Genomic DNA, 13060 nt, shown 5'->3' with positions numbered 1-13060 from the left:
TCAGGAACTACAATTCCCATCAGCCCCTGCCAGCATTGAATTGACTTTTGCAAAGAGAGGGAATTAACAGGAGACAAAGAATGGGATGAAAACTAACAGGAGTTGCCCCTGAGAGGACATCATTCCCACCAACAGCTTTCTAGAGCCCGTTTTTTGTACAATGGACTTTACTGCTCGTATAGCTACCTGAACAAATAGGACATTCCTCAGTATTTTTACAATTTAAAAGTTTACATGGCAAATTAGAATGGAAAGCGTATTCAGCTGTAGACAGAAAGCACCACTTGGGATTGTATTTGTATGTGACTCATGGGTGATTGTTGTGTGCTGACTTCATTGTGTCTGAAAGGGGAAGGGGGCAACTTTCAGCTGAAAGGGATTAGAGGAGGAGAGAACCGGCAGGCAGCAAGGCTGAAGGATCAGATAATGCCCAAAAGCCAGGCACTCCAACTGTCTCAACAGGGTGCTCGAGCAGGTTCTAGTGCTGAGCGTAATTTCGTCTTCAGCATCGTGCCTCACCTGGTCGTACTTGACTAAACCTCGAAGGCTTGCCTCATTGCTCTTTGCTACTTTATAAACACAAGAAAAGTCAGGGGCAAAGGCTCTGTTAGGTACAGACAAAAGGTGGCCAGGTGGATTTCCCTTTTTTAAAAATCCTCCAGTCAATATTCCAGCAAAAAGAAAAAAAGACCCTCTTATTAAAATAAGTCGTTCCTCTCTTCTCCCCCTTCACCCCACCCTTCACCCCTTCTCAAAATAGCAAAAAGAAAAACAGAACAACGGCACTTCCAAAAGCCCCCAAAAGCAGGAAAATCTCAAGGGTCGTAGGGGGTGTACCTTAGGGGTAAAGTAAATGTTTTGCATAGCATGGAAAATACCATCAAGTCATAGACAACTTATGGCAGCCTTGTAATGTTTTCAAGGCAAGAGATAAACAGTGGCGCCTTGTAATTTCCTGCCTCTGCATAGAGGCCCTTGACTTCCTTGGGGGTCTCCCATCTGAGTACTAACTAGGGCCAACCCGACTTTCATTTTGAGATCTGACAAGATCATTTTAGCCTGGGCCACCAGAACTGAGGCATATTTTGCATGAAGAAGGTCCCAAATTCGGTCCCTGACATTTCCAATTGAAAGATTTAGCAGCCAGACAGGAGGTACTGCTGGGACATCTGTGGACAGTTAGCGCTGATAGTCCTTTGGGATCAGAAATCTTGAACTAGATGGACTGTTTCATACTATGTGAAGAAGAGAAACCAGTGGGTTTGGTATAAGAGAGCTTCATATGCTCCAAGAGTAGCCGAACATTACAAATAATTACTCAACGAGTCTCAAAGCATTGCCAAATAAAAGCTTTTCTTGACTGATTTTCCAAATTGGAAAAGCGAGCAGGGTCTTCCTGTACAAAAGCGTCTTCCACGAGGGAGATTCATGGGGGACCAATAAATGAAAAATCAAGCAATCTGCAACCTTGGTGGAAAGCACAATGGTATTAACTCTGTGGTGCAGGAGATCAGATAACAAAAAGGAACCAACAGCTCTACAAAACAGGCAGACTGATCGCTTTGCAGTCACTCAGTGTAGGTAGAATGAGTTTGCTTAAGAGAGGGAAGAGGAAGATTGTAGTCACAAAGTCGTGGTACGTTGCAATGCATGTCAAGAGGCAAGGCTCACAACTTGCATGTATTCATATAAAAAAGAGCAGCAGTGGCGTAGGAGGTTAAGAGCTCGTGTGTCTAATCTGGAGGAACCGGGTTTGATTCCCCGCTCTGCTGCCTGAGCTGTGGAGGCTTCTCTGGGGAATTCAGATTAGCCTGTACCCTCCCACACACTCCAGCTGGGTGACCTTGGGCTAGTCACAGCTTCTCGGAGCTCTCTCAGCCCCACCTACCTCACAGGGCGTTTGTTGTGAGGGGGGAAGGGCAAGGAGATTGTAAGCCCCTTTGAGTCTCCTGCAGGAGAGAAAGGGGGGATATAAATCCAAACTCCTCGTCTTCTTCTTAAAACACCGAAAGCCAATGAATGTGGTTAGAGTGCCTGACTAGGATCTGGAATACTTGGGTTTGAATCGCCACTTCGCCGTGAAAGCTTGCTGAGCAGAGGTGTGGCAAGGGGGGGGGAAGCGCTCGGTGCACTGGTGCGTCCTCCACCCCCGCCCCGTCCCGCCCCCGGAACGCCCTTGCCACACCTCCTGTTGCTGAGTGACCTTGGGCCCGTCACTCTGTCAGCCTGACTTACCTCACAGGATTCATGTTGTGAAGGTAAAATGGATGAAAGGAGAACGCTGTTGTAATCACTTTGGGCCCCCGTTGGGGAGAAAAGTGGGCTATAAATTTCTAAATATGCGTGATTGGAGTTTTTGGTTTCTCCCAGTCACTCAGAGAGAGTCTTAGGCTGATTCCGCATGGGCCAAAACCAGCAGTGTGAAACGGTGTGAAAACGGTGTAAAACGGTTTAAAATGGTGTTAAAGGGTTTATACCAGGGGTCCCCAAACTTTTTAAACAGGGGGCCAGTTCACTGTCCCTCAGACTGTTGGAGGGTCGGACTAAAAAAAACTATGAGCAAATTCCTATGCACAAATGATTGTGAAATGTTTGATTTCACCTTTCAGCCTTTCTGTCATGGTCTATTTTTAGAACAGTGACCAAAGTATGTCAAGTACAGGGTGGGCTCCAAATATTGTTGGGGAGGCTGTGGAATACCTTCCCCTGTAAAAAAAAACCCAGAACTTTCCCAATGAAACATTCCACCTAACCCAGGATCAGGTATCTTCCTGGGTTCTTTCCTCTAGCAGCCAGGGCGATTAAGCCAGCCTGGCTGATGCCAATGGTAGTGAGCCGGAACAAGAAAGCCTGAGGAAGCAACACATGGAGTAGCCCGAGGAGGGAAGAGGCGGAGCGAGAGGCGTTTGCCACATGTAAGGTTTCCAACTCTGGGTCAGAAAATTCATGGAGATTTTGGGGGTGCCATCATGTAACAATTGCAATCAAATGTAGCGGTTACCAGAGGCTGGTTCCTCCCCTCTCCCTCCCGAGCCCCCCACCTGCACATGAATGATGAACCATAAGCAGCTTGGCCCTGCCTGGTGGGCCGGATAAATGCCTTCAGGGGGGCACATTTGGCCCCTGGGCCGTAGTTTGGGGACCCCTGGTTTATACTGTTTTCACACCGTTTTCACACTGCTGTTTTTGGCCCATGCTTAATCAGCCTTACATAGATAGCTTCTCAGCACCCATTCCATTGAATGTGCAAAGTCCTCCCCCCATCCCACACAAACACAACATAACCAGTTCCTAAGCAAGGAACGAGTGGGTCCTTGGAGAGAGTCAGAAGACCAAAAACCACCCCCCACAGACCTCCCTGCACCCTCCCTTTTTGAAAGCTTCTCTCTGGACCCTTCCGCACATGCAGAATAATGGACCTTCAATCCACTTTCAGTGCATTTTGAAGCTGGATTTTACTGTGCGGAATAGCAAAATCCACTTTCAAACAATTGTGAAAGTGGATTGAAAGTGCATTATTCTGCATGTGCGGAAGGGGCCTGTGTCAGGTCAAGAAAACAGTGTACGGAGAAAGAAGGCTAAATCCCCTTCTCCATGTATGCTGCAGACATGATTCAAAATGCACACCACCTGCAGAGCAATTGGAAAACACACACGTGTCTGTTTTCTTGGGCACAGAATGGAGACCTGAGGCCCAACTTTTGTCCTCTGTAATTTGGAAATTGGTCCCTAAGACATGATCCTCAGTTTGAAAATAAGATCCGTCCTCCCTGTTTCCCTCTTTGAACTATCAGAGAGAGGCTACCTGTCGTGAGCCACCACCTGTGCTCTCCCCACTCCCCAATAATTTGGGGCAGACTTATTAGAGTTTTCTTTTCCTTCAACCGCAATCCACCCGGCGGCCGGATTTCTCCCCTCTGGAATCAGGCTCTTCAGCCTAAATTCCCAGCCTGTTGAAAGCTCTTTACTGAGGCTGGGAATGTGTGGTGTGGTTTGTGTTAAGGAGGGTTTGCTGGCTCTGATCAGGACAGAAGCCTTAGATGTGCCCAGGGGAAGCGTTTTGTTGATCTGTTTGCTTATTTTTCGAAAAAACGATTCCGCCGGGAGGCCATTAGCAAAGTCGTCCTTGCTTGGAACTGGCCACACCTCAGTAGCTCAAGTTTAATGGCTCTTACAGGCATAATTAAAAAGCCCAGCTAGTTTGGTCCCCAAATGAGCCTGGCTTGGCTCCCAGCCATCACGTCGGGCAGGCGCTCAAATCTGGACCATAATGGGGGAGCCACGGGTAGCCAGAAGTGTGCGGAGGTTCTGAACATTTACAAGGAGTCGCTCAAAGCTTCTCCTGCTAACTTTGGGAAGATGTGGGCCCGCGTATGTTGATAGTTGCCCTTTGCACCAGTTCGAAAACACACGCTTCTGTTCATTCTCATTCTCTGTCAATACACAGATGCAAACACCTGTGTCTTCAAAAGCAACAGTAGAAGGAGCCTTGGAAACCAGGCTTTTGAGGGAGAGTCTCTTGACATGCCTTGCAGAGATTAGTATATTGGCGGGAAACCAGGAAGCCTTGCTAGCTCTAGATTGTGGTCCGTTTATTTTTTTAAGCAATTTATATTCAGGAGGCAGGTTGGGGGGCCAGGCAGAGAAGTTTGCTCGGCTGCCTTCTGCAGTCTATGAGAGTAACACACAAAATAGGATGTGGAGTTTATATGTACCCCAGTGGAGCTTTTGACTCTGCAAAGTCTAATAGTCTAATAGGAGATCCGAGGGAGTGGCAGAGGTCATCCGGTAGCTCAGATTAACTGGCGAGCTCTGTGGAAACGTGGGTTTATTTACAGATCTGGTAGCGTCAGATCTTTCTCCATCCTCTCTCCGGTCAGCTGAGGCCAATTTATTGGTGGTCCCTGGCCCCTGTGTCTCGCGGCCTAGCCTCCACACGGGCCAGGGCCTTCTGGCTCTGGCCCCGGCCTGGAGCAACGCTCTCCCTCCAGCTGTCCGGGCCCTGCCGGGGACCTTGGCGAGTTCATGAGGGCCTGCAAGGCAGAGCTGTTCCGCCGGGCCTTTGGAGGAACTGGCCGCTGATGTGGTGCCCCCTTCCCTGTCTGGCCCTCGCCCGACCCGGACAATTGGGTCATGTCATCTAGCGAGACCACCACGCCTCCCTTGGGGTGGGGGGTGGGGAGGGAATCTTAAAATTAAGATGTTGGGCCCATTTACATTTATATTTTTACTCTTCTGATAACTGTGGTTAATCGTTGCTGCTTTTAATGTTTTATTTACCTGTATTATTGTTTTTATCTGTTGTACACCGCCCAGAGCCCTTCGGGGATGGGGCGGTATAAAAGTTCCAAAAATAAATAAAATAAATAAAATAAAGGTAGTGGCTTCCTCCGTTGACCAGCCTGATGGTGCATATCAGCACCAAATGTCCATAATCAAGACTCACTGTTATTAGTATAGATTATAGTCCCTGTTTTGCCTGTAAATAGGAATTGGGATGATGGATGGGTGTATCTTTTTGCTGCAGCTATAAGTGGACTGTGCAAAATGGATAAACATATGATACACGTGCACAGGCATAAAGGATAAAGGTAGTCCCCTGTGCAAGCACTGGGTCATAGGTTCATGTCACATCATAACGTTTACTAGGCAGACTGTTTTACGGGGTAGTTTGCCATTCCTTTCCTGACTCACCGGCACTTTACCCTCAGCAAGCTGGGTACATTGTGGGAATAATTACACTGTTTACCTGGAACAGTCCTGCCATCCTGACACCTGATCCTTTATCATTTACTGCCCCTGTTCCATTACTGCCCTGCCCCAGGAGAGATTCTTGGGCTGTCAGGGACACTGACGTCCCTTCCATCTTCCATCTGCTTGTCACTGCTCAGGATGGATGTGGATGAATCAGTTAGATTTGTGGCTGATCTCGAAGTACAACCAGCCTTGTGGCCAAATTCTTTAAGGGGATGTCATCCTAAGGTGAAAATGTGTGCATAAATAAGTCAAAAGGCAACCTTATTCTGGTAGCCTGAATTCCCTTCCACTAGTAATACTTTTGGGTCCACAGATAAAAACTACAGATAAACTGACCTCCCACGGATAAAGATGAACTGACATCTCTTTATCCACAGATAAAGACCACAGATAAAGGATGGCAAATGCTTAAAAACAACTTTAGGGCTTTTCTTCTGGAGTCAAACAGCCCTATCCAATGGGCTGGGTCAGGTACCTGACTGCAGCCATGCCAGCTGCCACTCCCACAGAGGTTTCCCAGTGGCACGGGAAGGCTTGAAAGGCAAAAAAGCCTCCCTGCCACTGGGAAGCCCCCATTGGGTTTAATGAACTTACACTGTCTTTTTGGTGGAATAAGTTCTAAACCTGGGCTGCTGGCGCAATGCAGTCAATGGCCCGGAGGGAGCCAACTAAAATCCTCCCACAGTGATGCCCCTGGACTGCCCCCACTACACCAGCAGTGGCAAGAGCACAGGGACGTCGGCACCGCATACCACTGCCAGGGAGGGCGGTGGTGGCTGCATGCTGGCAGATTTGCCCCTCTGCCGACGCAGCCGCACACCACTCCCACCGGTGGATTCGCTCCCCCCCACCCTTGGATGAGGCTGATAATCTCTGTCCTTGGAGGTGAAAGCAGTGAAGTTACAGGGGAAACTGATGGAGCTATTTTGGATCAGGGAGGTGGGGTAAGACCCGAGAGGACCAACTGTTGCAGAATAGAAGGGATGGAAGCGCTGCCCTCCACTGAGGGTGAATCTTACTTTACATTGGAGCATTTGAGATGCAAATGTATTATTGGCATCACACATTCTTATTTTTGAAAGTCTTTGTGATTTAAAACACATCTTTCTTCCCCCCCCCTCGTCCCTGATCTCTGTTGTTGAAGTCCCTGCTCCTTCTCAACCCCAGCTTTTTATCTAGAGATGTTATCCGGTCTAAAAATAACCAACTCTTCAGTGCAGAGAATGTGGAGGGAAATCACCACAATACCATCTAATAGGAGATCCGAGGGAGTGGCAGAGGTCATCCGGTAGCTCAGATTAACTGGCGAGCTCTGTGGAAACGTGGGTTTATTTACAGATCTGGTAGCGTCAGATCTTTCTCCATCCTCCACCCTTTCTGTTGCTCCGTTTCAGAGAGTTCTGTCTGACTTTTTCCCATTCACAGTGAGACCCTTTCATACAAACTCTAACAACAAGAGGAAAAGAGAATCAGGCATCGGCCTGGTCAACTTCTGAGTTTTGACAGGACCAGCTATTTTTTCACATATTATATATCTGGAGGTGATGCACATTTCACGATCCCTGCTGTATAGAGCCTCCTCTGTTTTCGTTATTGTGTATTTATTTACTTCATTTACGCTCCATTTTTCTCCCCCAAGTGGCTTTCATCTCTCTTCTCTCCACCATTTTATCCTAACAACAGGTTAGGCAGAGAGTTGTGACTGGTCACCCAGCTGCAGAGGCGTAACTCCAAGGGGGGGGGGCACACCAGGCGCATGTCCCTGTGGGGGTGTGGCAAGGGGATGGTGTGGCGTAGTGGGGGCGGAGGACGCACCAGTGCACCGGGTGCTTTCCCCCCTTGCTACAATTCTGCCTAGCTGAGAGGTGAATCAGACCTTAATCTTCCACCTCCTAGTCCAAGAGTCTCCAAACTACGTTCATGCACTACAGTCCCCATTAGTTCTGCCAATTGGCCACGCCAGCAGGTGCTGATGGGAATCGTAGTCTGTGAACATCTGGAGACCGATAATTCGAAGATCCCTGTACCTAGTCCAATACCACACTGGCTCTGATCAGAAGTTAGTTCCTGGTTTAAGAGATATTAACTTCATGTGTTAACTCATGTGATGGTCCGCATTAAAGGTTATGGAATGCCTTTCATCCCCGACTAATCACTTGCAATCAAAAGAGATATATACATATCAACACACATGTGTTTGTGTGTCCATATCTTCAACTAAACATGAAGTTGCTCTGCACCATGCCTTGCATTGGTTCATCTGATGCCTGTGACTGGCAGCCGCTGTTCCATCTCTCCTTTCTTTTCTTACGTCGCCTTTTTAAAAAACTGAGATGTTAAGGATTGGACCTGAGACCTTCTGCATAGGAAGCCGGTGTTCCATCATTTTGTTACAGCCTGTTGCATCATTCGCAGCCTCTCGAATTACTGTTCCTTTGCCCAAGTCCTTCATTATTTATTTGGTGTGGTCCCTAGAATTGCTGGAGAGCAGTGCAGTTCTGTGGCAGGGATATTTATTGGCATTTATTGCTGCAGTGTTTTTGTCTCTGAGAAAGTAACGTCCCTCCTCTCGGCAAGCCCTGATTGCAACTGCAGTCTCACAAGCAGGAATGAGATATAAGTTGTTAGGTATACATAAGTGCATGCACAACCACCATTGGTCAACCAGTTCCTGGTAGCTGGTCCAGATTCCAAGCCCTTCTCAGGGGAGAGAAACTAAAGTTGGACTTGACGGTTGGCCAGTGATAGCAGATGCAAGTCATTGGTACATCAAACTTTTCAGGCGCAATGATACACTGGGACCCGGAGTGACATGCAGTAGACAAGGAATTGGGGCTAGCTTGAGAATATGGAAGATGCCTTGTGCTTTCTGCTTTGGAGACCAGAAGGGATACAATTTTGAAGACTAGAGCTCACTTTGTTGTGAATTGTTATTCCAACTGGGCAGGGAGTGTGTGTGTGTGTGTGTGCGTGTGCGTGTGCGTGTGCGTGTGTGTGTGCGTGGTGTGTGTGTGGTGTGTGTGTGTGTGTGTGTGTGAGAGAGAGAGAGAGAGAGATCCAGTGCTAACCCTGTTATTTAATTACCTTTAGGCCCCCTATTGCTTTATCTCATCCTGTCCTTCACAAGTCAGCCCAACTGCATCGGTCCAAGTGAGCTCTAGACAGTGAATGCTTACTGCCACCATAAATTGATTCAGTTTTCAATTGGCACAGGACTCCTGGTCTTTTGTGCAGCAGCTGATGAACATGATTATTAGGGTTGCCAACCACCAGGTGGCTCCTGGAGACCTCCCACTCCAACAATTGATCTCCAGGCGACAGGTCAGTTCCCTTGGAGAGAAAGGCTGCTGCAGAGGGTGGACTCTATGGCAATGTACCATGCTGAAGTTCTTGTACTCCCCAGATCTCACCCTCCCCAAGCGACACCTGCCCCCCAAAACTCCAGGTGCTTCCTAACCTGGATCTGGCAACCCTGAATCACCCCTCTGGTTAGTATGAATTAGAGACATGAAGGCAAATGAGGGTCTGCAGGATTCCTTCCACGAAACGAATGTAGGTTTTGCAAAATTCGGACGTCCACCTATCGTAGGAAAGGATTGGCCTGCTGACATCAGAGCGGGAAAAGTTTGATTGGTCCGTACACCAGGAATGGCTGCAAAGCTCCAGTCGCGTATGCCTCATCGACCACCTTTGTGTGACCATTATAAACACGCTGTTTGCCGTTCTGGGGGGTTCGTTTTATTCTGTTCTGTTTTGACAATACTGAGGTTTGGGGTACTGTCAGCTGCTTTGATTTCCTTTTCTGTAAAAAAAACCACACTGTAATAGCCTTCTGTATATAAGGTGATAAAGATGCACATGTGTATGTATGTATACGGTAATATGCATACGTATATGCCAAATTCCGGATCTTGTACAGGATTTCGTTTTGTTTTACTGTTTCTTTGATGGCCTGCTTTCGTTTCCTCTGTGCTAGTTCTGACTTGCAGAGTGAGCCGCGGTACATATTTTGGACACAACTCAAGCAACCGGTTGCCTTGCGCAAGCTCCATTATCGTGCATGGAGGGTAGAGAACCACCATTTTTATTAGCTGTACGGCTATAATGGCTTTTCTATTGACATACTTAAAATGTTCAATAACACCAAATTTAGAATAAGATGAAAAACTGCAGAGAATAATCACCTTTTACTGGATAAGCAGCTATCACCTTCTAGTGGGTAAGCAGTGGGGGCATGACAACGGTCACATTTTTACATATTGATAGAAATAATACAAAAACAAGCCTCCCTTGGCAGGGAGTTCCACAGGACCCTCACAGTTACTGGGGTAGGATCTTTTCCCATGGAGTTTGCACAGGAGAACGCATGGTTGGATTGTGTCTTTTTTTTTAACTAGAGATTTCATTTTTAAAAAGATATAAATAACTGTATATGGAATAAATAGTGGTGGTTGTTGCCGAATTCTCGTCACTGAGGGGGGGGAAAACAACTTTGGCGCAAACCCCCCACTAAAACTCCAGACTGGAAAAAAAAAAGGCACGATGGTTCATCTCACAGATTGTAAATTTTGTACAGTACCATTTATAAAGTTTTCTATACACAAGGGAAAGTATTTATAATTTCTGCTGTTTGACTGGGGTGCGAGTTGCCATGAACTGCAAAAATGGGTAGCTCCTCGGGTGGGGGTTGTTCCTTGTGCTTCGTGTGGTGTTTGGTGAGGTAAATTATGTATGAATTATTTATGCCAATAAAGACTTTGAAAATGATGCTTTTTCTACTCTCATCAGAATGTGGCCAGGTGCCACGTATCATGCACTGGAAGGATTCCAAGACCTCTAACCGTAGGAGTCTGTTTCCAGGACGCATTTCACACAGGTGAGGTAGCTATAGGGGCAGGATTCTCCTCAAAGAGAACAAGTGAGGTAGCTATAGGTGCACCCGTTGCCAGGAGGAGTGTAAATGTAAAGTGCCATCAAGTCGCAGCCAATTTATGGCAACCCCGTGGGCTCCAGTAGAGGTGGTTTGCCATTGCCTTCCTCTTCATAACAGCCATGGATATTCCTTGGTGGTCTCCCATCCTTCTACCAACCAGGGCTGACCCAGCTTAGCTTCTGAGATCTGACTAGATCAAGCTAGCCTGGACCATCCAGGTCAGGGCAAGGAGGGTAGATGAATCTGAGAAGTGAGGTTATTAAAGGAGGAATGATTTTGAACCCCACCCCCCGCACTCAAAAAGGCTGTTTTGAATCAGCTTCTCCGCTGTTTAAATGGATTCTGAGATCTGTAACGTTTTTTTGTTTCCTAACACAGAATTTCCCCCATCCTCTGTTCATCTTTTCCATATGTATTTATGTGACAGTGAATAAGCGTTATTCCTTGAGTTGCCAGTCTCCAGATGGTAGCTGGAGATCTATCACTATTGCAGCTGATCTCCAAGCAACAAAGATGAGTTCACCTGGGGGAAATGGCTGCTTTGGAAGGTGACTTGTACGGCATTACACACACACACCTGAAGCCCTTCCTTTTCCCAAACCCTGAATTCCTCATGCTCTATCCCCCAAAATCTCCAGGTATTTCCAAACCCAGAGCTGGAAACCCTGACTATACATGCATTGCATTATAAAAATTAAACGTAATACGTTCAACTGCTGCATAAATTGCATATAAAATTATTCTACATACATATGAAATGCCATCCTGTAAAACTAGAGGTGGAAAGCTGAAAATGGAAACAAGTAACAAAAATGAACTATAAAAAGAACAGCAACAGTGGAACATTTTCTAAGAGAAGCAAAGCACCAGCCAGAAGGGGTAGAGCAAGGAAAAGAAGAAGAAGAGGAGGAGGAAGAAGAGGAAGAAGAAGAGGAGGAGGAGGAGGAGTTTAGATTTATACCCAGAGGTGGGATCCAGCAAATTCTCACAGATTCCCGAGAGTAGGTTACTAATTTTTTGTGTGTGCCAAGAGGGGGTTACTAATTGGTGATTTTGCCATGTGATTTTTGCCTTAGTTACGCCCTCCTCTCAGCAGTAGCGCGCAGAACTTGAAGCAGTCTAGCAGGAGGTGCACCAGCATGCGTGGCAGCCTGCGCCTGCGTGCATTCATTTCCTGCCCAAGGACCGGCGCAGCGGCTGCATCCTTGCCACAGCCCCACCCAGGAATGCCCCGCCCCCAGAATGCCCGGCCATGCCCCCATCGTGCCCCGCCCAGCCCCATTGGCGCTACGCCACAGTTTGAATCCCACCACCAGGGGAACCTGTTACTAAAATTTTAGGATCCCACCACTGTTTATACCCCACTTTTCTCTCCTGTGAGGAGACTCAAGGTGGCTTCCTTTCCCTTTCTCTCCCCACAACAAATGCCTTGCGAGGTAGGAGGGGCTGAGAGAGTTCTGAGAGAACTGGGACTAGACCAAGGTCACCCATCGGGTTTCATGTGGAGGAGCATGGCCTGTCCTGTGACACAAATGTTGGCATGCACACCCATAGCAAGACGGGTGGGGGGTATTTTTCTAAAATTCTCTGTAGGGTTTTCATGGCAAGAGATGTTGATTTGACACTGCCACTCTCTGCATGGGCTGAGACTGTTCTGTGACTGACCCAAGGTCACCCAGCAGAAGAGGAGCAGGGAATTGAACCTGGTTCTCCAGATTAGAGTCTGCAGCTCTTAACCACTATGCCACACTGGCTCTTGACCATGTACATCAAGAAGAAGGAGAAGGAAGAAGGAAGAAGAAGGTAGGTGTACCTTCATGTAACAGACAAGACTTCTGGAGAGCAGTTGTGAGGTAGGTGGAGCTAAGAGAGAGAACTGTGACTAGCCGAAGGTCACCTAGCGGGTGTCACGTGGCGGAGCATGGCCTGTCCTGTGACACAAATGTTGGCATGCACACCCCCAGCAAGACAGGAGGGCCATTTTTCTAAAATGTCCTACCAGTCATAACTGGGTATCATAGACAGGTCAGACTAAGATGGATGACATCTTAATCCTTGAACTTTAATACTCAGGGGGGTTTGCCTGAACATTCTGTTGCCCCACCACACCCCAATCAAGTATGCAGAGCGGTAGACAGTGACTTCCCTGGAGGCTCAGCAACCTGGATCTGGATAACAACAGTGCAGCCTTGACTAGGCACGCCTGTCCTTGACCTCACAAAGAACATGCACAGTCCTCATGCCCATATTCCAGCTAACTCATCCTCCACCTTCCTCCCAAAACATTAATTTTATCTTAAACCTCCTGTCTAACTATTGAAGAACTATCAACCTTCCAGAGTTTCTTTGTTTAGCACTCCAGGCTCATTC

The sequence above is a fragment of the Sphaerodactylus townsendi genome, linkage group LG13, assembly GCF_021028975.2.
Source record: "Sphaerodactylus townsendi isolate TG3544 linkage group LG13, MPM_Stown_v2.3, whole genome shotgun sequence".
NCBI classification, from domain to species: Eukaryota; Metazoa; Chordata; class Lepidosauria; order Squamata; family Sphaerodactylidae; genus Sphaerodactylus; species Sphaerodactylus townsendi.
This window is presented reverse-complemented; position numbering follows the sequence as displayed.